Consider the following 25,489-nt stretch of genomic DNA (forward strand, 5'->3'; position numbering starts at 1 on the left):
AGAGATGGGGTTTCACCATCTTGGCCAGGCTGGTCTGGAACTCCTGACCTTGTGATCCACCTGCCTCACCCTCCCAAAGTGCTGGGATTACAGGTGTGAGCCACCGTGCCCAGCCATTTTGTGGTACTTTTGTTTTCCATTTCTCTCCCTCTCCCACCTTTCCTGTCTACTGACTTTGTGATTTAGTTAAACCAAGCCACTAAAACCCAGCCAAAATTCTACTGCCAATAAGAAATGTTTAGAGTTGATGTTGATTTAAGTAGCTTTAGTGCAGCTGTATCGTACTTAAACTCCTGCAAATTTTTTTTTTTTTTTTTTTTTCGGAGACGGAGTCTTGCTTTGTTGCCCATGCTAGAGTACAGTGGTGCGATTTTGGCTCGCTACAACCTCCGCTTCCTGAGTTTGAGTGATTCTCCTGTGTCAGCCTCCCAAGTAGCTGGGACTACAGGCGTGTGCCACCACACCTGGCTAATTTTTGTGTTTTTAGTAGAGATGAGGTTTCGCCATGTTGGCCAGGCTGATCTCAAACTCCTGGCCTCAGGTGATCCGCCCACCTTGGCCTCCCAAAGTACTGGGATTACAGGCGTGAGCCACAGTGCCTGGCCCCTGCAACGTTCTTGAAGTTAAAGTGAGTGAAGTTGGTCTCGATTAAGAACTTATGCTGCAGATATTGTGTGAATGGGTATCTACAGAGGCAGTTATTTCTCAGCTCCAGTATATTGTTGCTAAGTGGAAATACATAGTCATGGCCTGATCTTCTGATTTTTTATTTTTTTGAGACAGGGTCTTACACTATCACCCAAGGCTGAGGTGCAGTCCCGCAATCATGGCTCACTGCAGCCTTGACCTCCTGGGCTCAAACGATCCTCCCATTTTAGTCTCCTGAGTAGCTGGAACCACAGGTGCATGCTCGGCTAATTTTTTTTAAATTTTTTGTAGACGTGGAGTTTCACTGTGCTGCCCAGGCTGGTCTCGAGCCCCTGGGCTTAAGTGATCTTCCCATTTCAGCCTCCCAAAATTCTGGGATTACAGGACTGAGCCAACGCACCTAGCCCTGTGTTTTTTTAAAAAGCTGTAAAATTGTATTTTCATGCAAAGATTACTGATTTTGGAGATATTGGCCATTTTTCAAAACACTATATGGGCCACTGTACCAAGGGGCCTGTTTGACCTAGGTTTGCACTCTGAACTGGTGCTTCTTTTGTGGGTTCAGTGAGTATTCATTTTGGGGAGGGAACTCTGGGCTTGGTGGGAGTTGGGAGATGTTTGTCCTAATTGTAGCTTTGTCTCTAGTTTTCTAGATGGCTTTTGGCAAAGGGAAACCACTTTGGATCTCCTTTTCTGAGTTTTAAAATTTGAGAGTAAACTGGAGAATTGAAGGTTCTCCCTTACTCTTTTTTATTTTACATGTTCATACATGTATTTACTTGAGCTGTGAAACAATGACCATTTATGAGTTGGAGACATCAGGAAGTATTACTAGTCTTAAGTGCTTTGGGAATAGAGGAGACTACTGTGTTTTCTCTAGATATACCTTTTTCTAGGCTACAGAAGATTCTCACCTGCTTTTTGGACTCTTGGCATACTTGCCGCCTCTAATCATTATCTGGCAGATGTGTACATATTAATGGGTGATGCATATGTTTCTGTTTTTTCAAGCAAATTGATTCTAATTTGATGAAAGCTGTATTGATATGTGGGGTTTTTGGAGGGTAGTCATGGTGATGGGTAGAAATAGTAAAGCTGACAATGACAGTATTTTCTTAGTTATGGAGAACATTTTAATACTTTATTTCATTGTTTTTAGTTTGAACTAATTAATTGGTGGTGGTTCTATATGGAAGTAATGATGTAGGTGGTGTTCATCACTTAAAATCAACTGCATAAGATAATGGCATAACTTAATTACTGTAACAGCAAAAATGAAATCTGAGAAACTTCTGAAATTTAGTCTTTTATTAATTAAGATAAGATTTATTTGGAGATAAGATTTCAGACTTCCTTTTATCAGACAGGTGGTTTTATAGGAAGATTAAGAGTCTTCTAGAAAAATCTTAAAGACAAGGGAAATAAGTTTTTCATACACTCTTAACCATACAAGTTCATTATTCACTTGACATATAGTGTTTTTGTAAAAATATGTTCGTTTCTTACATCTTCAGAATAAAGCATTTTGATGTAATGTGATTTACTAAGAATCATACCTCTCCTGAAGGCCAATCTAAATTGCTGTTTTGTATAGATTGCCAGTTTTTAAAAGAGAAACTGTTGTATTTGAGTGGGATGTAATAAATATGAGCGTTTATGATGTAGTCTCTTGTGGGAATGTTTATTTACAAGTAATTTAAGCCTCTGTGAGCCTGATAAGGCAAACTCAATCTTAAATCCTTGATTAAGTGGAAGTGTAAACTGATGGAATAATAGGCAAGCAGGATTTATGTTTACATGGTAATTGCAACAATTTTGGCCAAAACATTTGGCTCGCTGCAACCTCCACCTTCCAGGTTCAAGTAATTCTCCTGCCTCAGCCTCCTGAGTAGCTGGGATTATGGTTGTGCGCCACCACACCCGGCTCATTTTTGTATTTTTAGTAGAGACAGGGTTTTACCACGTCGGCCAGGCTGGTCTCAAACTCCTGACCTCAGGTGAGCTGCCCGCCTTGACCGCCCAAAGTGCTGGGATTATAGGTGTGAGCCACCACACCCGGCCGAGTCAGCATATTATTTCTTCTTGTAAAAAGATGTCATGGTGGCTCGCGCCTGTAATCTCAGCACTTTGGGAGGCTGAGGTGTGCAGATCACCTGAGGTCAGGAGTTGGAGATCAGCCTGGCCAGTGTGGTGAAACCCCGTCTCTACTAATAATACAAAAATTAGCTGGGCGTGGTGACGCATGCCTGTACTCCCCGATACTTGGGAGGCTGAGGCATGAGAATTGCTTGAACCCAGGAGGCAGAGGTTTCAGTGAGCTGAGATCGCACCATTGCACTGTAGCCTGCATGACAGAGACTCTGTCTCAAAAAAAAAAAAAAAAGTGTGTAGGTATGTATACCTAATAAAATTAGTGCTTTTTAAAAACGCAGTGCTTGTCATTTATTATTAAGTCAAGCCATATGAAATCACATTTTGTTAGTAAATAAATGGTCAGATATCCACAATCTTATATAGTTCTAATAGATACTCAAGAAATTTTGTCGACATAAAGAGAGTCAAATCATAAAATGGTAGACTGAAAAAGAACTTCATGGAGAATTCTTTTCTTTTTACAAACAGAGGTGACCAGGAGGTTGAGGCTGCAGTAAGTCGTGGTCATGCCACTGCACTCGAGCCTGGACACCAGAGTGAGACCCTGCTTCAAAAAAAAAGAAAAAAAAAAAAAGAAAGAAAGAGAAATGATTGCACTGCCTTTTTGTGGTTTTGGAACAAATATTGGGATAATGACTTTTACTTATAAATGTAGCACAGAAATCTTTTACTGTGTAAAAGTCCCTGAATAGAAAGTCAGGAGACCTGTTTCTCCTACCAACTAGTATAATTTTTGGAAAGCTCATTGTTCATCAGTTTCCTTATTTGTAAAATGAGGATGTTAGATACGTAAGATCTCTATTAATTAGGATAGTTGATGCTATCTCTTTAACGTAACTAGCATTTCAGTGACTTAACAAAATAATGGTTTATTTCTTGCTCACGTCATAGTATGAGTGTTTGGCCTGTGGCTGTCATGTAATTGAGGAATTTGAGCTCCTTCCATCTGGTGTCTTGGAGTCTCCTGCTGGATTCTTTGTATTTAGTTGGTTGATAGCAAAGAGCACCAGCAAGCAGAATTTCATAAAGTGCTTTGTAGTGAAGCATAATTCTTCAGCTCACATTGCATTGTCTAGAACCCACTCACATGGTCTCAACTTCTAACTCCAAGGGAAATAGGAAATGTCTTTCTGAGCACCCAGGGAGAAGAAACAGAATCCCCATCTTTGCCACAGTCCCTTTCATTTTGTACATTTTTTTACTTTTTTATTTATTATTTTTTTTAAAGACAGAGTCAAACTCTGTCGCCAGGCTGGAGTGCAGTGGTGTGATCTCAGCTCACTGCAACCTCTGCCTCCCAGGTTCAAGCGATTCTCCTGCCTCAGCCTCCTGAGTAGTTGGGACTACAGGCGCGCTCCACCACGCCCAGCTAATTTTTGTATTTTTAGTAGAGACAGGATTTCACCATGTTGGCCTGGATGGTCTCGATCTCTTGACCTCATGATCCACCTGCCTCAGCCTCCCCAAGTGCTGGGACTACAGGCGTGAGCCACTGTACCTGGCCCATTTTTTGATTCTTTATTCACAACCAAATACTTTCTCCTATTGCATATTGCTTTTTGTATCTTTGGTTACTCTGAATTTACTTCCAAATTTCTTGGAAGGAATTTAGTATTGCAAGTCAAAGCAGCCCTTTGGTGCTTGCTATGTTTAGGAGAGGGTCTCCCCACAACCCCTGCCATCCCCAGATAAGTATATTTGTTATTTTTGTTAGTAGTTTCATTTGTGGTGTAAGTTTGTCTTTTATATTGTCATGGCTTGCTTAGTTTTAATGATTAAAAATACATTAATTGCAAAAATCTCTCAGTGCTGGTATAAGAAAAACAATAGAATATTGAACACAGCCAACTTCAGAGGGAAAGTCATTGTCTACCATGTTCAGTCTAGCAGCCTGCTAGCAGAAGGGAAAACAGACAAACCTTATACTGTCTTTTAAAGGTCAGCACATGTAGACTTCGAGACCAATAGAGAAACACATTCCAGTGAGCAGGCAAAGTTCTCTTTGACTTCTGCCCACTTAAGAGTAAACTCGGAGAGTCAGCAAAAGTCTTTCAGTTGATTTCAGCTGCTGTTTTGGAGTCATTTCCATCTTTCCACCTCCTTCTCTTTTCTCTTTTTTTGTTCTTTCTTGACACATTATATTGTACATGTTCATTTGTGTGTAAATACAACATATCCTTCTTTATGGATCCATTTTATGTAAGTTTGATGAGCGTGTTCTAATTCTAAGCCTTGTTTCCTTAAAATATATAATTATCTCAGAATAATGCCATAGTTCAGTTTGCCTTATGTTTGGATTAGTACTTTCTTGTGTAGTTCTCTTTCAGTGAACTGCTCCCCTCCCCTGTTTTTAATTGCACTTTTTTTCATATACCATTTGCACCACATGTCTAAGTCATTGGTCTTTTTAAATTACACTGTGGAAAGGTTAATTTTGGACAGTTATTTCTAGATCCTAGTGCATTATCGTCATCCTAGGATTGCATTTCATTTCTCTTGTAGGCGAATGGTACTATTTCTTGGATATTGCAGCTTTCATAGGATGCTGTGTTCATTTTTCATTTCCTGGAGTCTGTACTGAGGTTCATTTTCAGCAAGAATGCCTGGAAAATAAATTTTTTTTTTTTTTTTCTGAGATGGAGTGTCGCTCTGTTGCCCAGGCTGGAGTGCAGTGGTGCAATCTTGGCTCACTGCAACCTCTGCCTCCCGGGTTCAAGTGATTCTTCTGCCTCAGCCTCCTGAGTAGCTGGGACTATAGGCGCACGCCACCATGCACAGCTAATTTTGTTGTATTTTTTGTAGAGACGGGGTTTCACCATGTTGGCCAGGATGGTCTCCATCTCTTGACCTTGTGATCCGCTCGCCTCAGCCTTGCAAAGTGCTGGGATTACAGGCATGAGCTACCACGCCCAGCCAATAGTTTTTTTTTAAATTGTGTGTTTGAATTTCCCATTTTAGCCTTCACTTAATGGATGAGTTGGCTGTAAAAATCTAGCTTCAAAATATTTTTTCTCAGTTTTAAAGGCATCACTTCATTTAAAAAAAAATCATTTAAAAAAATAAATAAAAATAAAAATAAAAAAAATCATTTAGTGTTACAATTAGAAATAAGCCCATCTGTTTCTTGTAAGTTGCTAAGTACTGCTGAGGGGAATTTCCCTCCCTCCCTTCTTGCCACCTTGCCGAGGCTGTATTCAAATTCCTGGGCTCAAATGATCCTCCCACCTCATCCTCTTCTTTTTGCTTTTCTTTTTTCGTTCTTCTTTCCCTGTCTCTCTACTCTCTCCATTGTCTGTTCGTTTTCTTCATCTGCCTCCATGATCATGAAAATATTAGCCATGTTATTGTTTACCGTTCACATTTAGGGCTGCCATCCACCTGGAATTACTTTTTGTATATACTGTGAGGTGGAGCTCAAAATATCCAGTTGACCCAGCACCACTTATTGAAAAGACAGTTAATTCCCTCACTGTTTTGCAGTGTCACGTTTGTCAGATATTAAGTATCCATATGCATGTAGTTCCGTTTCAAAACCGTTCTCTTGCATTGGCCTCTTGTTTTTTGTTTTTTTTCCAGATGTTCAGCACACCAAGTACATTGGCCTCTTTCTTGGTGATAGTGCAGGTACCACAATGTCTTCATTACTATATGTATTTTTAGTTTCAAACATATGACATTGCCATAGGTTAGAAACTCATCAGTTTTCAGCATTTTCACATGGTTCAATCCATGAGTGAGTTTTGATATCCAGTAGTTTAAGTTTCTCTAAGTTTGTTCTCAAAGATTATCTTAGCTGTTCTTGACTTTTTAAATTACTATATAAAACTTAGGATCAACTTTTCAGTTTGATTTGAAAAGACAAAACCTACTGGACTTTGCTTGGGGTTATGTTAAATCTATAGATTAGGCCAGGCGTGGTGGCTCACGCCTGTAATCCCAACACTTTAGGAGGCCAAGGCGGGCGGATCACAAGATCAGGAGTTTGAGAACAGCCTGGCCAACATGGTGAAACCCTGTCTCTACTAAAAATACAAAAATTAGCTGGGTGTGGTGGCGCACGCCTGTGGTCCCAGCTATTCAGGAGGCTGAGGCAGGAGAATTGCTTGAACCTGGGAGGCGGAGGTTGCAGTGAGCCAAGATCGTGTGCCACTGCACTCCAGCCTGGGCAACAGAGTGAGACTCTCTAAAAAAAAAAACAAAAAAAACTATAGATTAGTTTGGGGATAGTTGATACTTTTAAAATATTGTAAAACCTTAAAACCTTAAAATAAAATAAAACCTTATAGGTTTCTCCTAAAAGCACTCCCTTAGTAAATCACTTGCACAAAAATCCATGCCTCAGATTCTACGTCTAGTAAACTGATTCTAAAACACCTTCCTAACAAGGGGGAATGTGATGTCTTTCTAGTGTTAAGTTGTATTAATCCTGTGTTGTATTTCATTTCGGTGAATTTTATCTTGAATGGATTAGGTAGATTGTTGATTAATTCAGTGACCCTCAATTGTGGGTGCCTCTCGGAATCAACTTAAATGAGATTTCTCTGTGTCATGATTACCCTTACTGCAAGAAAACCAACAACACTGAGATTTTTGGTGCAGTAGCACATGCTTCTAGTCCCAGCTACCTGGGAGGCTGAGGCTGGAGGATCGCTTGAGCCCAGGAGCTTGAAGCTGTAGTGCACAATGAGCATACCTGTGACTAGCCAATGCACTCCAGCCTGGGCAACATAGTGAGACTTGTCTCTAAAAAAACAAAACAACAACAACAAATAAAACTCATTGCTTAACCCTGTTAACCCTGTCCCTGAACAATTCTGATCCAGTGTTTTTTGTTTTTTACTTTTAACTCAGATTTTTACTTGTATTTCAGGTAAAATATTAAAAGTTATGTTAACTAATAACTTGAAAGATCTCTTCAACTTTTGCTTGTTCAATTTTCATTTAATAATGATATTCCCCCCCCCCCCCTTTTTGAAAGCATCTGTAAGATATTAGGTCAAAGTAAGGCCTTTGCCACAACTACAAAATGCTTGTTAAGTACTCCCATAGAGTTTGTATCTTCTCCTTCTTGCTCAGAAAAGCTGAGCTACTCTACCCTAGTCGTGCCCAGAACCAATACTTAGAAGAACTATGAGAGTGCTTCCAGCTGTGCAGACATCAACCGCAGCAAGAGAAGGCTGGTATCGTGGTATGGAACAGAACGCACATAGCCGGACAAATGTGCATTTAATGAGAGCCTATGAGGTTTCAAGTTTATTATATTTAGATGTCCAGGATAAAGGTGAGAAAGATGCTATCCTAGCCATCTAGGAACTCAAGTGTAAGGGGAACTCTGGGTGGGACACATTGTAAATAAACAATTACAAGGGTGGGCATGGTGGCTCATGCCTGTAATCCCAACACTTTGGGAGGCTGAGGCAGGCGAATCACTTGAGGTCAGGAGTTCAAGACCAGCCTGACCAACATGGTGAAACCCTGTCTCTACTAAATATACAAAAATCTCTGTCTCAAAAACCCCACAAAAAACAAAACAAAACAAAAATTACAGAATTGGCAGCACAAATTCCTATGTCCTCTTCTACTTTCCACTTTTCTTCATTTTCACTGATATAAAATAGAGTGAAACTTCACTTTGCTTAATGGGAGAAGTTTTTCTTTTGTTATCTATTGTTTTCAAGACAGGGCCTCGCTCTGTAGCCCAGGCTGGAGTGCAGTGGTGCTATCACGGCTCACTGCAGCCTTGAACTTCCCCTGCTCAAGTGATCCGTCCACCTCAGCCTCCCAAGTAGCTGGGACCATAGGTGTGCAGGCTAATTTTAAAATGTTTTCTGTGGAGACGCAGTCTCAACTGTGTTGCCCAGGCTGGTCTTGTACTCTTGGGCTCAAGCAGTTTTCCTGCCTCAGCCTTCCAGAATGTTGAGATTATAGGCATGAACCACCATGCCCAGCCAAAAGAGAATTTTTTCTTTAATAAAATAGTTCTCAAAAGCTAAGAGCTGATCAAGTATGAATATTCTTCCTTTCTTCCAATCTCCTCAGCACTAAGTCATCCTAAAGTTACATGATATGCTTATTACTTTCTGACAGATATATGAGCTGATAACTATAGAGATTTAATATTTTAATAATTATAAAGTTTTAATATTTATATGATCATATTAACATGATGGTAGTAGCTGATATCTTTCTCTCTTTCTCTCTCTGTCCCTCAGACATGTGGTCTCACTTTCTCACCCAGACTGGAGTACAGTGTTGTAATCATAGCTCACTGCATCCTCAAGCTCCTGGGCTCAAAGAATCCTACTGCCTCAGCCTCCTGAGAGGCTGGCACTACAGGCACACAACACCACGCCCAGCTAATTAAAAAATTTTTTTTTGTAGAGGTGGTGTCTTGCCATCTTGCCCAGGCTAGTCTTGAATTCCTGGGCTCAAGTGGTCTTCCTGCTTTGGCCTCCCAGAGTTCTGGGATTACAGGTATGACCAGGCCAGGCCAGTAACTGGTCGACCATCTTGAATATTTGTTTTTGCCACATTACATCATGTCATGCTTTTCTAAAAGCAGAGAGAGCTATTTTTATTGCTATGCCTAATAATGATAAGATGACCAGCATGGAGAGCTGGTTCGTACGGTTACTCCTTACTGGCTTTTTTCCTATAATTTCAGACAACATGCTTGCTCTTGTACAAACTGTGTTTAGAAAGTGGAAGAAAATAAGTGAATATTCTTTTTTTTTTTTTTTGAGACAGAGTCTCGCTCTATCACCCAGGCTGGAGTGCAGTGACACGATCTTGGCTCACTGCAACCTCCACGTCCCAGGTTCAAGTGATTCTCCTGCCTCAGCCTCTCGAGTAGCTGGGACTACAGGTGCACACCTCCACGCCCGGCTAATTTTTGTATTTTTAGTAGAGAGGGGTTTCACCTTGTTGGCCAGGATGGTCTCAATCTCTTGACCTCATAATCCACCCACCTCAGCCTCCCAAAGTGCTGAGTGCTGGGATTACAAGCATGAGCCACCATGCCTGGCCAAGGTGAATATTCATTATTGGTGATAACCCTTCAACCTTGAATCTGTTTATTCTTTTTCTAGTTGTGAAGAGTTTTTGTAATTTTGGAACTTTTGATTAATTTCAAATTAGATTCAATTTCTAATAACTTCCATTGTGTCATTTTAGAAATGTGTTTTTAGCCCCTTGTTTTGTTGGTTTTTATCATTTTGGCCTGTCTCCTGTGTAATCTACTAGGAACAGAGAAAGTGTGCACATCACTTTTATGTGGTCCTTCTCTTCTGGGACCCAGTAGTTTACAGGAGCTGGTATATACAACTAACTACAGTGGGGGGTCCCCAGCCCTTTGTCTGTAGACTGGTACCAGTCCACGGCCAGTTAGGAACTGGGCTGCACGGCAGGAGGTGAGCAGCAGGTGAACAGCATTACATTAACTTTGCGATGAGTGTGCCTGAGTTCTGCCTTCTGTCAGATCAGCAGTGGCTTTAGATTCTCATAGGAGCGCAAACCCTATTGTGAACTGCACATGCAATGGATCTAGGTTGCATGCTCCTATGAGAATCTAATGACTGATGATCTGAGGTGGAAGAGTTTCATCCCGAAACCATCTCCTCCCTCTCACCTCTCCTGCTATCTGTGGAAAAATTGTTTTCCACGAAACCTGTCCCTGGTGTCTATACTGAGCTACAGTATAGACCAGACTCTACTGTTACAAGTACAGATGATGTATTAGTTCTGAATACTAGTGGGAGAAAGATTCTAAAAAGCCATCACAGAAAAGGTGGTAAGGTAATTTATGTGGACCTTGATTTCAAGACTTTCACAAATGAGGAGGGAGAGAAGATAACTTCAAGTTTGGAGAGCAAATGAGCATAGGGTGTACAGTGATAATGTAAGATGGCAGATGGTCCCATGTGACTAAATTGTAGGGAGACCCCACATGGAAAGCTGCTGATGATTATGGTAGGTGATAGGACTGAGTCTTCTCAGCCTTGATATTACACGTAAGAGTTTGGATTTACAAAAAAAAAAAAGAAAAAGACATCTAGGCATTGGGGTCCCTTTAAAGATCAGGTGGAATGTTTTCCTGATGTTCAGGGTTCTTCCTGCCTGCCTCCCTCCTTGAAGAAGAAAAGATAGGTAGGTATAAGTGGTAGGTAGGTAAAGGTATATATAAGCAGCTATAATTCAAAAGGTATTTGAAGTACAGTGAAGTCATTGTGTTAGATAAAAGCAGAAACTACAAAACTATGAGGTTTTGCTTATTTTGTCACGCTCTGCTTCTGTTTTTGGTGTTCTCTGGCTCTTTTCGCCTGATCCTTTGTCTCAGCCTTATTTATAAGTGACTTGTTTTTTCCATTTCTCATTTTTTTTTTCATCTATTAAAGTGAGGGGATTGGATCCTAGATCATTTCAACTGGTGTAAGCCTTTAGAGCCAGGCACGGTGGCTCATGCCTGTAATCCCAGCACTTTGGGAGGCCAAGGTGGGTGGATCACTTGATGCCAGGAGTTTGAGACCAGTCTGGCCAACATGATGAAACCTTGTCTCTACTGAAAATACAAAAATTAGCCAGGCATGGTGGTGTACATGCCTGCAATCGCAGCTACTCAGGAGGCTGAGTTAGGAGAATCACTTGAACCCAGGAGGCGGAGGTTGTAGTGAGCCGAGATCATGCCACTGCATTCTCCAGCCTGGGCAACAGGCCAAGACCCTGTCTCAAAAAAAAAAAAAAAAAAAAACCTTTAGAATGTGGTTAGAAATAATTTTTGGATTGGTATAGATTAACTCTGAATGTTTTCCTGTGTTAATTAGAGGAAGGAAGTGGGATAAATGTAAAGTTTAGAAAAATGCTCCTTGTCTTTTTCAAAATTTTGAGGGGTTAGGTATTAAGACTCTTTTAAAGTTTTACTCATTTAAAAAATTCAGATAAAATGGAAGATTCATTCTTAAGGATGGTGATATCAGAAATGTAAGTGCTGTGTCATTGTCATTTCTTATTTTGGCCTACATAACCATAACCAGACTTCAGACATCATGCTGCCTGTATCACATGGCTGACAGTGGGAGGTATCTGGTGTATTCTTCCTGGAGAAATAGATTGAAATTCATTTGGACAGAAATGTTGAAGGCAGGTGCCTGATCCAAAATGCATTTAGTCAGGACTGAACACAAGCTGCCTGGATAGTTCCTGTAAGTAAGCAAGGTAGCATTTTAACTTTGTGATGCAAGGTTTTATGTATGTGAGTATGTGTGTGCAAGTGTATACAGTATTTTTATATCCAGAGAACAGGGCTCCCTTAAATGGGGGGTGGGGGGGGACTCTGGTAACTACATGAAAGTAAAATGTAACTTCTTTAAACCTATATCAGTGTGTTCTTTCATGTAGGAATGTAGCTGTGTGATGGCCTCAGCTATTCTAGTAATCAAGGGCTCTCTGCTGTTGCTAATCCTATGATGAACAGGACAAATGGTGGTTACGAACAGAACCCTGTCAAGCCTGGAAATTCCATCAGTTTGTAATAGCACAGCTGTTGTCCTTGAACTGTGTAGGAAGGAACCTAGTGGTGGACAGTTAATATATTCTACAAGGGGGGTTGTAGTTTATTGCTCAGGATAGTCAAGATCTTCGTCAGTTGTCTGTTGCTATCTGCAAGTCTTGTTTGGAGGAGAAGCAGGAGAAATTCAGATTTGTCTGAGGAATCATATATGTCTGTGAACTGTGTAAGTTGGTAGTTGATTCCTATAGACATCCTTGCTAAAGATTTATTTTTAAGTAAAATATCATTTTGCTTGAAAGTATAAATCAAGGTTTTGTGGTTAAATAAATTAAAAACAGCACAGCTGCCAGACAAAGTTCAGCTTGATGTATAACAGGCCTCTGAAAGAAGTTCAGTAAGAAACAAATCTGGGTAATAAAGTTAATTAGTAACTAAAAACCTGCTAGGCATACTAAAAAAAAAATCTGATGTTGAATATTAAATTATTATGAAGCAGGCTATACCTGTATCCGTCAAGATTATAAATGATCTCCCACACTGGCGACGTGGGGTTCCTTTCAAGCCTGAGGAATGAGCACTATATTTTGGCCACAGCATTCTCACTAATGTCCTAGGATAGCAGCTTAGTGTTGGCTTTAGAATTCTCTGTCATTTAAATGTCATGCAAAAACAAACGTATAAAAGAAAACATTAACCCAGATATCTTTACGGTTCTGTGTCTTGTCCATAACTGCCCCCCTCCCCCCACCCAAAAAGAACAGGCTATCAGTTATAGAGAAAATATAAGTGAGCATTATAAGCAGTATCCTACCTTTAGTAATAATTATTAAAAGTTTATTAAATGGGTTGTTTGGAACTCAAAATGATTTGCCTCAAAGTAGTCCAGGTCACTGAGAAGAAAGTTTCTTTCTTTCTGCTGAAACTGACAGGAGGCGATATTTTGAAAGATACCAAGCTTCTCTTTGGCATTGTATTAACTCCCTTTCTTTTGCCTCCTAGGGCTCCTGGGCCTGTATACCCTCTCCCTACTTTGATACCATATCTATATCTGCTTTTTTCCCTGAAAGTTCTCATGTTGCCATAATATTTTTCTTCGTTTTTCACACCAGAACCAAAAACTCAGACATCTTCAATAGAACCATCTCTGGGATGAACAATGGTCTTTCCAGGGGTGTATGTTTTCTTACCCACTTTTAAATTAAGAAATAGGATTCTATACTTTTAAAAAGAGAATGCTGGCTACTGCAAATGAATGTTGGTAGAAATTTGGCTAATGTGACACAGTGAAACGAAGGTACTACAGAGGTTAGGAAAAGTGAGTACAGTGGTTAGGAAAAGTGAGTATGATGGTGGGAATCAGGCTTCTGTTCTTGCTTTTTTTTTTTTTTTTTTTTTTTTTGAGTCAGGGTTTCACTCTGTTGCCCACGCCGGAGTGCAGTGGTGCAATAGTGGCTCACTGCAGCCTCAACCTCCTGGGCTCTATCAGTCCTCCCACCTCAGCCTCCTGAGTAGCAGGGACTACAGGCACGTGCCACCATGCCTGGCTAATTTTTACATGTTTTTGTAGAGATGGGGTTTTGCCATTTTGCCCAAGCTCGTTCTAGCTTTTCATGAGTTTTTTCCCTTCATTTTAGCAACCATAGTAGCACCTTTCAAGGGTTGAATAGAAGAGGACAGAGACAGCAACAGGCCATTGGTAAACCAGATTGCCAATTTCTCATCAGACAGAATGAGCTCAGACCCTAAGTGAGTGGCTCTAGATGCGAATGACCTAAAATTTTCAGGAGGACTTCATGGAGCTTAAAAGGTTCTTCAGAACTTCTGTGTAATTAAGTTAGATATTAACACTGTTTAATCTGTATAGACCTGTAAAATATTTTTAGTACAGTAATTAACTCCAGAGTTTGTGAACTATCCAAAGTAAAGCATACAACAGAGAAAGTACTGTGGCCTCATCATATATCCTTATTTCCTGTTTATGAGCACCTAGCTCTTAATAGTGAGATTGTAGTCAAGAGAGTATTTTATCATCATGCCATGTAGTTGCCTCTTGCCTTAGTTTACATATTTTCAAAAACCCAGCTCACTAATAGTTTCACTTCAGGCATGTCATCAGAATGAAAGATCGGATATACAAAGTGCTGTGCTTGAAAACTGTGTGTTCCTTTAGTGCCTGGTTAGATAATACGGGGCTTATTTTCTGGCAGAGTGGTGTTGAGTCTCCTTTGATGTTAGCCAGAACTGGGTAGAGTTTCTTAAGCTCCAGTCAGATTGGCTCAAGCAGGGCACCATGCACTGGTGAATTTGTTTTCAGTCCCTCCCTTTGCCAAAAAGCTTTTGTTTTTTAATAAACCTCAACCCAGTTATAAATGAGAATACTTGATATATGAAATAATATGAAATGATAGTTGTTCATATTCACATTGAGAATCTTAGGGGGTTTATTTATAGCTAACTGAAATGATGCAGCCGAATTACAAGTATCTGATAGAATAATCAACCTCAGTAAACATTTAACATAACACTCTCATTTTACAGATTAGAGAACTCAGCCCTGAAAGGTGACTCATTCAAGGCCACAGTGAGTGTCAGATTAAACTGGTGCTTCAGTAAAGCATACGAACTTCTGTACCCAGCTTTCAAATTCTCTTGACTCTTACTCACAAATCTATTTAAAGTTAACTTTATTATCTGTATAGATAGAAGAGGAATAGTATAAATGGTCAATTGGTCAATGAGAGGTTTTTTTTTTTTTAGAGTAAATGCTTCTCATTCACAAGCGTTCATTTTTTGATCCTCCTGAACATCCAGATTTGAAAATAATAGTGTCATATCCTTTTATCCATAAAATATGTAACTAAGCATTTAAGGCATAACCGAATAGTAAGTAACTTCAAGTAATTCTGTGTGAGATGAAATTCATACATGAATTTATTAAAATTAATTTTGGAATACTTGAAAGAGTTTAACATCTATAGAGCATTTAAAGAGTGTATTGTACTTATACATGTTTCAGAATAAAATAACTATAAAATTGGATAATCTCTTTAATTTATTGAAAACTGAGGATTTCTGGGAAAAAAAACAACAGTACTTTAACTTGAAAGATGACACTAGCATTACCTTTCTAGGATCATTTTCTATAAGGGGTGTGTGTGTGTATTTTAAAATCATACTCTATTTATGTGGTGACAAGTAAAGAATAGCTTAACTGTTGATGAAATACAGATGCTAAGTGGCTAGCTAGATGCGCTCATAGCCTCATGACCTTCCCACTTTCCAATTGTATAATTTTCTATCAGTTTTACCCTCTTAGGCTGAATTTTAGCTACTGTTCATATTCCATGAACCACGTGCAGCCCAGGAAGTCATCTGGGAGTGTGTGGTGGGGGGGTGGGGGTGCTGAGGGTTGGGTAGGGGAAAGATTACAATGGATAAAAGCTGCCCTTTGATAATCTGCATTCTGATAAATGATATTTAAAATGTATCGGTGTTTTTGACTATTTTTACCCTGTGCCTTAAATTAGGAAAAGTTTTGAGTAGATTGCATCACGTAAATGTCATTATGTATTTCTGGGGAAAATTAAATTTTGGACTTTTGTGGTATGTTGTTAAGGATGGCACAGATGTCCTTTTAAGTTCTCTTTGACCATGAAACTGATGCAGGATTTTTGCTCCTTTGCTCAACTAGGTCCAGGTTCTTATCTCACGAGTGGAAGAATTAGGCACGTGGACATCAAAGAGTGAGTGGAATAGAATTTATTAATCGAAAGGAAAGCTCTTAGCAAAAAGAGAGAACATGGTAGGTGGTTCTACTATCTGAAGACAGGAAAGTTCCCCGATATGGCTGAGCCTGGGGCTCTTTATTGGTTCAGAATGGGAGTGTGTGCTGATTGGTTTGTGAGTATGCAAAAAAGGTCAAAGCGAAGACACCACTCAAAGGTGGGCAGGACAGTGTAGAAAACCAATTAGGAAAGGGTAGGTACAGGTTAAATAGGTGAAGGATGGGGATCAATCATGCCAAACGGGAAGGCAGGTTCTTAATCCAATCTGAGGATTTACCCAGGACAGTTTCCGGATTAAAGTTCGGGTTTCACTGAGGACCCGCCCCCGTCTGCCTAGACATTTGTTTGCCTCCTGCCTCTATCAAAACTAGTTATAGACATCCTTTTTAGTTTTTGGTTCATAACAGCTCCCAAAAGATAACTACTAATAATAGTTGTCAGAGATAGAATAGGGAAATGGCATAACTGAATAGTAAAAGCAACTGAATAGTTGCTTTTCATGGAACCCTTTGACATTATAATCTGTTAGGCTTTTAAAAGCTCTTTAATGAACTCATTTCTCAGCATTTTCCCTGTCATGATCTGGAGTTACAATAATACTTTATATGTAAAATAGGCTGGACGAGCATAGAAATAGGGCTTCCCACCCACATTCATCTGTTGTAAATGGGTCACAGGTGTGCCACTACTACTATAGGAACTTTTTTTTTTTTTTTTTTTTTGGAGACAGAGTCTCGCTCTGTTACGCAGGCTGGAGTGCAGTGGTGTGATCTTGGCTCACTGCAGCCTCCGCCTCCTGGGTTCAAGCGATTTTCCTGCCTCAGCCTCCTGAGTAGCTGGGATTACAGGTGCGTACCATCTAAATGATAAAAATTAGCGCCCAGCTAGTTATAGTTATTCTGTTTTTGTATTTTTAGTAGAGATAGGGTTTTACGTGTTGGCCAGGCTGGTCTCAATCTCCTGGCTTCAAGTGATCTGCCCTCCTTGGCCTCCCAAAGTGCTGGGAGATTACAGGCTGGGATTACCATGTCCAGTTCCTACTGTAGGAACCATTGAATTCCTATTTATGGTTTCTTCAGAAAAGCTGCTAAATTCTGAATTCGGCAGTGGTTATTCAAATAGTGGAATTTATAATTCCAGTAGTGTGAGATGGCATTTGCTGTGGACAACAGCTCTGTCATGCCACAGGACCCCCTTTGGCAGCAAAGCTATCAGTTTTTGTCACGAGCCCCACACTACTTGTTTTAGTCAGGATTCTCTTAGAGGGACAGAACTAATAGGATATATCTCCAAAGGAGAGTTTATTAAGTATTGATTTACATGATTACAAGGTCCCACAGTAGGCTGTCTGCAAGCTGAGAAGCAAGGAGAGCCAATCCGAGTCCCCAAAATGAAGAACTTGGAGTTCGATGTTCGAGGGCAGGAAGCATCCAGCATGGGAGAAAGATATAGGCTGGGAGGCTAGGCCCATCTCTTCATGTTTTCCTTCCTGCTCTATGTTCGCTGGTGGCTGATTAGATGGTGCCCACCCAGTTAAGGGTGGGTCTGCCTTCCCCAGCCCACTGACTCAAATGTTAATCTCCTTTGGCAACACCCTCACAGATACACCCAGGATCAATATTGCATCCTTCAGTCCAATCAAGTTGACAGTATTAACATTACAAGTCCACTCCTTGTCAACTTGAACCCATACACATCTCCTGAGATCATATGTAATCTTCAAATAAAGACAATAATAAGGTCGTAATTACACCTAATGTAATAAAACTATCCTTCATACAACCAGAAACCCACCAATCCCCAACCCAAATACTATTACATAAAGTTAATAATACTTAAATGCTGTTATGAAATCAATAAATCTTATGTCACATGATGAAAAGGAAATATAAAGTGAAGATATTAGTACATGTGTATACATACACAAACATGTTTTTAACAAATGAAGGAGGAAATACTCATGGCAGTTACAGTCCTCATTTCTGCAGCTGGTCACATGGTCATAGCTGGTATTGATGACTACCTTCTTCTACCCATTCTGTATTAACTTTGCCTCAGCAGGTCATGGTTTTTTTTTTGCTGGTGGAGTGTCCCAAACCTTCATTCCTGAATGGTCCGAGTCATTTGTAGTCCTGCCTGGATTTGGCTGTTGTGGTTTTGCATTGACAGTAATCACAGGGCATGGTAATACTAAGAGATGCCCTAATGGGTCTCGTGTATTCCATGCATACTCTTCCTTACTTCCGTTGTGAAGTTGTAGACTGATTTCATCTTAATAGTCTGAGTCAGTCACCTTAGCCAACACTGTAACTCCCTTCTGAGCCTGTTGACTTAAAGGGAGGAGGAGCCCAAAGTGTCCAGGTGACAATCTTAACTTCCAGTTTAATGGAATCGTTATTGTCTCCTGGTGGCAGCATTCCTCCCTCTGGAATTAAGGCCTCTAGGCCAGCAGAACGTAATCTTGCAGGAGAGGAAGCAAAAATTTTGCTAGTGGATCACTAGGGGTGATGGTGAGTGGTGCCACTTCCAGTTCCACCCCTCGATTCCTGGACCCATGAATCCTGGCTATGGGAGAAACAGTACCTTATTTTGGACGCTGATTCAGAGGATACACGGCCTTCTGGAGAACTTTCCCACAGTCCTGCAAAGTATTGTCACCTAGTTGGCATTGTAATTGTGACTTCAATAGGCCATTCCACTGTTCTGACAATCCAGCTGCTTTAGAATAATGGAGAACATGGTAAGACCAGTGAATTCCATGAGCATGAGCCTACTGCCGCACTTCTTTAGCTGTAAAGTGAGTGCCTTGGTTAGAGGCAATGCTGCGTGGAATACCATGATGGTGGATAAGGCATTCCATGAGTCGGCCGGGTGCGGTGGCTCACGCCTGTAATCCCAGCACTTTGGGAGGCCGAGGCAGGCAGATCACTTGAAGTCAGGAGTTCAAGACCAGCCTGGCCAACATGGTGAAACCCTGTCTCTACTGAAAATAAAAAAATTAGCTGGGTGTGGTGGCGGGTGCCTGTAATCCTAGCTACTTGGGAGGCTGAGGCAGGAGAATCACTTGAACCCGGGAGGCAGATGTTGCAATGAGCCAAGATTGTGCCACTGCACTCCAGCCTGGGCAACAGAGTGAGACCCCTTCTCAAAACAACGACAACAACAACGACAAACCAGAAAAAGCATTCCACAAATGGTAGTCTTGGCAGAAGCATTGCATACAGGATAGGCGAACGCATATCCAGAGTGTCTATTTGAGTGAGGACAATCCTCTGCCCTTTCCATGATGGAAGAGGTCCAATATAATCAATCCACCACCAGGTAGCTGGCTGATCACCCAAGGAATGGTGACATACTGAGGGCTTGGTGTTGGTCTCTGCTGCTGGCAAATTGGGCACTCAGCAGTGGCTGTAGCCAGGTCAGCCTTGGTGAGTGGAAGTCCATGTTGCTGAGCCCAAGCATAACTTCCATCCCTGCCACCATGGCCACTTTGTTGGCCATGAGTGATGGCAGGGGAAAGAGGCTGAGTGGTGTCCACAAAATGGGTCATCCTATCCACTAGATTATTAAACTCCTCCTCCGCTGAGGTCACTCGTTGGTAAGCACTCACATGGGATACAAATATCTTCAGTCTTTGACCACTCAGAGAGGTCCATCCATATACCTCTTCCCCAAATTTGTCACCAAGTTTCCAATCATGCTCCTTCCAAGTCCCTGACCATCCAGCCAAACCATTGGCTACAGCCCATGAATGAGTATATAATCACACATCTGGCCATTTCTCCTTCCATGCAAAGTGCACAACCAGGTGCACTGCTCGAAGTTCTGCCCACTGGGAAGATTTCCCTTCGTCGTTGTCCTTCAGGGATGTCCTAGAAAGGGGTTGTAGTGCTGTAGCTGTCCACTTTTGGGTGGTGTCTGCATATTGTGCAGAACCGTCTGTGAAGCAGGCCCTAATCTTCTTTTCCTCTGTCAGCTGATGGTAGGGAACTCCCCATGAGGCCATCAGTGCAGCCTGGGAGAGAGAAGGCAGGGTGGCAGGAGTGGAGGCCATGGGCATTCGAGCCACTTCCTCATGTAATTTACTTGTGCCTTCAGGCCCTGCTTGAGCCCGATCACATATATACCACTTCCATTTGATGATGGAATGCTGCTGTGTACAACCCACTTTATGGCTAGATGGGTCCGAAAGCACCCAGCTCATAATAGGCAGTTCAGGTAGCATGATGACTTGATGACCCATAGTCAAACATTCAATTTCCACGAAAGCCCGGTAACAGGCCAAGAGCTGACTCTCAAAAGGAGACTAGTTGGTTGGGCATGGTGGTTCATATCTGTAATCAGCACTTTGGGAGGCTGAGGTGGGAGGATCACAAGGTCAAGAGATCGAGACCATCCTGGCCAACATGGTGAGACCCCATCTTTACTAAAAATACAAAAATCAGCTGGATGTGGTGGCATGCACCTGTATTCCCAACTACTTGGGAGGCTGAGGCAGGAGAATCGCTTGAACCTGGGAGGCGGAGGTTGCAGTGAGCTGAGATCGCACCACTGCACTCCAGCTTGGCAACAGAGTGACACTGCGTCTCAAAAAAAAAAAAAAGGAGAGTGGTTATCTGTAGAAGATGGCAGGGCCTTGCTCCAAAATCCTAGAAGTCTCCATTGCGATTCACCTATGGGAGCCTGCCAAAGGCTCCAAACAGCATCCCCATCTGCCACTGACACATTAAGCACCATTGGATCTGCTGAGTCATATGGCCCAGGTGGCAGAGCAGCTTGCACAGCAGCCTGGACCTGTTGCAGAGCCTTCTCCTCTTCTGGACCCCACTCAAAACTGGCAGCCCTTCAGGTCACTCGGTAAATGGGCCGGAGTAATACACCCAAACGAGGAATGTGTTGCCTCCAAAATCCAAATATGCCCACTAGGCATTGTGCCTCTTTCTTGGTTGTAGGAGAGGCCAAACACAACAACTTATCCTTTAAAGGGAATATCTCGACAGGCCCCACAACACTGGGTCCCTAGAAATTTTGCTGAGACAGAAGGTCCCTGAATTTTAGTTGGATTTATTTCCCATCCTCTGGCATGCAAATGTCACACCAATAAGTCCAGTGTGTTTGCTACTTCTTGATCACTGGATCCAGTCAGCATAATGTCATCAATGTAATGGACCAGTGTGATATCTTGCGGAAGCAAAAAGCAATCAAGGTCTCTCCAAATAAGATTATGACACAAAGCTGGAGAGTTGATATACCCCTGAGGTAGGACAGTAAAGGTATATTGCTGGCTTTGCCAGCTGAAGGCAGATTGCTTCTGATGGGCCTTATGGACAGGAATGGAGAAAAAGGCATTTGCAGAGTCAGTGGCTGCATAGCAGGTACCAGGAGATGTGTTAATTTGCTCAAGCAATGAAACCATATCTGGTAACAGCAGCTGCAATTGGAGTCACCGCTTGGTTAAGTTTATGATAATCCACTATCATTCTCCAGGATCCATCTGTCTTCTGCACAGGCCAAATGAGAGAGTTAATGGGGATGTGGTGGGAATCACCACTTCTGCATCTTTCAAGTCCTTGATGGTGGCACTGATCTCTGCAGTCCCTCCAGGGATGTGATATTGTTTTTGATTTACTATTTTTTTAGGTAGAGGCAGCTCTAAGGGCTTCTGTTTGGCCTTTCCCACCATGATAGCCCTCACCCTAGCAGTCAGGGAGCCAGTGTGGGGGTTTTGCCAGCTGCTAAGTATGTCTATGCCAATTATGCATTCTGGCACTGGGCTACTGACCACAGGATGAGTCCAGGGACCCACTGGACCCACTGTAAGTCAGACCTAAACTAAAACTTCATTAATTACCTGACTTCCATGAGCCCCTAGTTTAACTGGAAGACCACAATGATGTTTTAAGTCCCCTGGAATCATCGTCAGCTCAGAGCCAGTGTCCAGTAGTCCCCAAAGTGAAAGGTTGGATGGAGGTCTCCTTGGGGAAGGATGGGAGAAAGATTCACTGCATAAATTGTCAGTAAAGTAGTGGGGTCCTTCCTCAAGGGTACCTGGCCTCCCCTTCATTCAAGGGGTTCTGGGTCTGTAAACTGGCTCAAGTCTGGAAATGTATTGAGTGAGGGGCCGTGATTCTCTTTTTATAATTCAAATTAGTCTTTCATCCATTCGACCTAGAAGTTTTGTGTTTGTATAAATTAAGTGGGAATGCAGTAGGCTTCCTGTCTGTTTCACTTCTAGGAACACCGTGATTAATTAGCCAATGCCAGAGCTCTACATGAGTCAGACTATTCTGATCGTCACTTTGCCTCTGCTGTCCGTTACGGTAGCTACGCCCACCTTGCCTTTGATGGTTGAGTGCTGCTACTTGGCCCCTGCCACCTTGGGATCCAGTTATTCCCCTCGTATTTCAATTTTGTAGTTGAGTGACTGCGGTTCTCACCATTAGGTCTGACATACAGAGAAGAGCAATTACAGGGCTCTTCAAAGATTCAGGTGCTACCCTCACAAATCTATTTCACAAGGCATTGGTCAAGGGTATATCTTCTGGACCCTCCCAGCTGGGATGAGTAGGTCTAAAGTGAGTAATCCACTCCACCATCTCAATCTCCCTAAGCTTTTGGATCCCTTCCTCTACATTAAACCAAGAGATATCAGGCATTTCCAGCTCCCTCACAGTGGGCCATCTTTTAATGCATATTTCAGCTAACCAAGCAAATAAACTATTAGAACCTTATTTTAACTCCCCGAGCTGCAACATTAAATGCAGAGTCCCTACTTAGTGGGCCCAAATCAATAAATTCAGCCTGATCCAACTCTGTGTTCCTTCCGCCATTATCCTATACCCTTAATACCCATTCCCATGCCTGTTCTCCAGATTGCTGTTTATATAAATTAGAGAACAGTTCTTTTTTTTTTTTTTTTTCTTAGAGGGAGTCTCGTTCTGTTGCCCAGGTTAGAGTGCAGTGGCACAATCTCAGCTCACTGCAACCTCCGCCTCCCGGGTTCACGCAATTCTCCTGCCTCAGCCTGCCGAGTAGCTGGGATTACAGGCGTGCACCACCACGCCCGGCTAATTTTTTGTGGTTTTAGTAGAGATGGGGTTTCGCTATGTTGGCCAGACTGGTCTTGAACTCCTGACCTCGTGATCTGCCCATCTCGGCCTCCCCAAGTGCTGGGATTACAGGCATGAGCCACCGTGCCTGGCCGAGAACAGTTCTTTTTGAGTGTAGCGCACCTCCTCCTGGGTCACACTCTCAACCTCACCTCTAGGGATCTGTGGGACTTGAGTTATAGGTCTAGAAGCAAACGGGTGTTGCAGGTACCTTCCGAGAAGAATCAACATTGTCTTGCCTGGCAACTGCCTGAGGGGAGGCCATGACTCTTGCCTCAGGCAGCTCAGGGTTTTTATCTCCTTAGACAAAGATGGAAAGGTTGATGGTGGGATGGGGGGATATGTTGCCACTATGGGGGATGGGGAAGCTGTTCCTTCTGGCAAAAAAGGTTCACCAGAGTTTACAAACTCAGTGTCCCCAGCTTCATCAGGGTCCTCCCACACATCCCCATTCCAAGTTGCAGGGTCCCATTCTTTTCCAACCAATGCCCTCACTTTAGCAGTAGACACCTCAGGTGGCTGTGCATGCATCTTTCGTTGCAGGTCAGCCACTCGCATGATAAGAGCTTATGTCTGTTTTTCCACAATTTCAGCTCTTTCTCAACAGGAGCTAAGACTCCCACTCAGGGCAGTCTTAGCAGATTTGAGACTCAGTATCTGCTTCTGAAGCCAGGAAACAGAATCCCTGAGTTCATCATTTTCTTTCATCACTTTGTTCACTGAACTTAGGAGCAACCAACCAGCTTCATTATGTTCGTTGGTTTTCCACATATGGTCAAAGGTATTATGTATAGAGTCACTAAAGTCCTTGCCTTTCATGAGCAGTGAATCAGGAGTGTCAAATGCATTTATTTTGCATAACTCTCTAAACAGTTCACACCAAGGACTATCAGTGTTCTCCATGCTATTAGAAGTAGAGTCCTTAGCATTTTTGGATCAATCATGTTAAGCAGCCAACTCCAGAAACCCCCAAACCAACAAAAGAGCTCCATCCTTAACATTCTGTTCCTCTGGAACCACTCCTGGTACCAGAATCTGTGTTAGTCTGGGGTCAGAGCTTTCTTAGAAGAACAGAACTAATAGGATATATATGTATGTTTATAAAAAGGGGAATTTAGTAAGTATTGACTTACATGATCACAGGGTCCCACAAAAGGCTGTCTGCAAGCTGAGGAGCAAGGAGAGCCAGCCTAAGTCCCAAAACTGAAGAACATGGAGTCCGATGTTCGAGGGCAGAAAGTATCCAGCACAGGAGAAAGATGTAGACTGGGAGGCTAGGCCCCTCTTGCCTCTTCATATTTTTCTGCCTGCTTTATGTTCGCTGGTGGCTGATTAGATGGTGCCCACCCAATTAAGGGTATGTCTGCCTTCCCCAGCCCACTGACTCAAATGTTAATCTCCTTTGGCAACACCCTCACAGACACACCCAGGATCAATGTTGCATCCTTTAATCCAATCAAGTTGATGCTCAGTGGTAACCATCACACTAATAAAAGTGTAATTCTTGCTGACCAAACTGAGCTGTGGGCTAAGATAGGGGTGGAAACAGCTCTAGACAAAAGGGCCATAGACTCTTCCTGGTCTTAACCAAAGCTCAAGCAGATTTCAAGAATGCAAAGCTTCTCAACTTGTGTTCTACAGTTTGTTGATGTCCAGTGCTTTGGAATGGCTGATCATAACAGTTTTGTACAATTTAATACCTTTTTAATTTTTTTGAGACGGAGTCTCACTCTGTCACCCAGGCTGGAGTGCAGTGGCACAATCTTGGCTCACTGCAACCTCCACCTCCTGTGTTCAAGCAATTCTCCTGCCTCAGCCTCCCGAGCAGCTGGGATTACAGGTGCCCACCACCATGCTTGGCTAATATTTTGTATTTTTAGTAGAGAGGAGGTTTCACCATGTTAACCAGGATGGCTTCGATCTCCTGACTTTGTGATCTGCCTGCCTCAGCCTCCCAAAGTGCTGGGATTACAGGTGTGAGCCATTGCGCCCGGCCCATATTTACTTTTTTATGGAGAGGATTCAACAGCTTCTTTATGACATCTATTATTAAACTCTCTCAGTGCGTGTCTTTCTTTGGCATAATTTGCTCTTGTCGCTATTTTTCTTCTAACAGACTGATTAAATTGGATTTATCTTTATTATAGTTATTAGATGTTTCTAAATGGAATTAAATTTATTATTTTTTTATTTTTATATATTTATTTTTGGCCTTAATGTTAACAGCCAGAGTGTGATTTATTTTTTGCTTATTTATTTAAAAGTTTTTAAATTTAATTTTTGTTTTT

General features: G+C 41.9%; 1 protein-coding gene across 49 annotated transcripts in view; it reads left to right on the top strand.

The window, feature by feature from the left end:
• Positions 1 to 25,489, top strand: part of MAP4 (microtubule associated protein 4) — a 228,772-nt gene that overhangs the window by 54,565 nt on the left and 148,718 nt on the right. For 6 of the 49 annotated variants that reach the window (XM_063721603.1, XM_063721604.1, XM_063721616.1 and 3 more), the window contains exon 2: positions 15,999 to 16,050. The gene's annotated coding sequence lies outside the window, so the exon portion shown is untranslated. 49 annotated transcript variants of the gene reach the window in all.

The sequence above is a fragment of the Pongo abelii genome, chromosome 2 (genome assembly GCF_028885655.2).
Source record: "Pongo abelii isolate AG06213 chromosome 2, NHGRI_mPonAbe1-v2.0_pri, whole genome shotgun sequence".
NCBI classification, from domain to species: Eukaryota; Metazoa; Chordata; class Mammalia; order Primates; family Hominidae; genus Pongo; species Pongo abelii.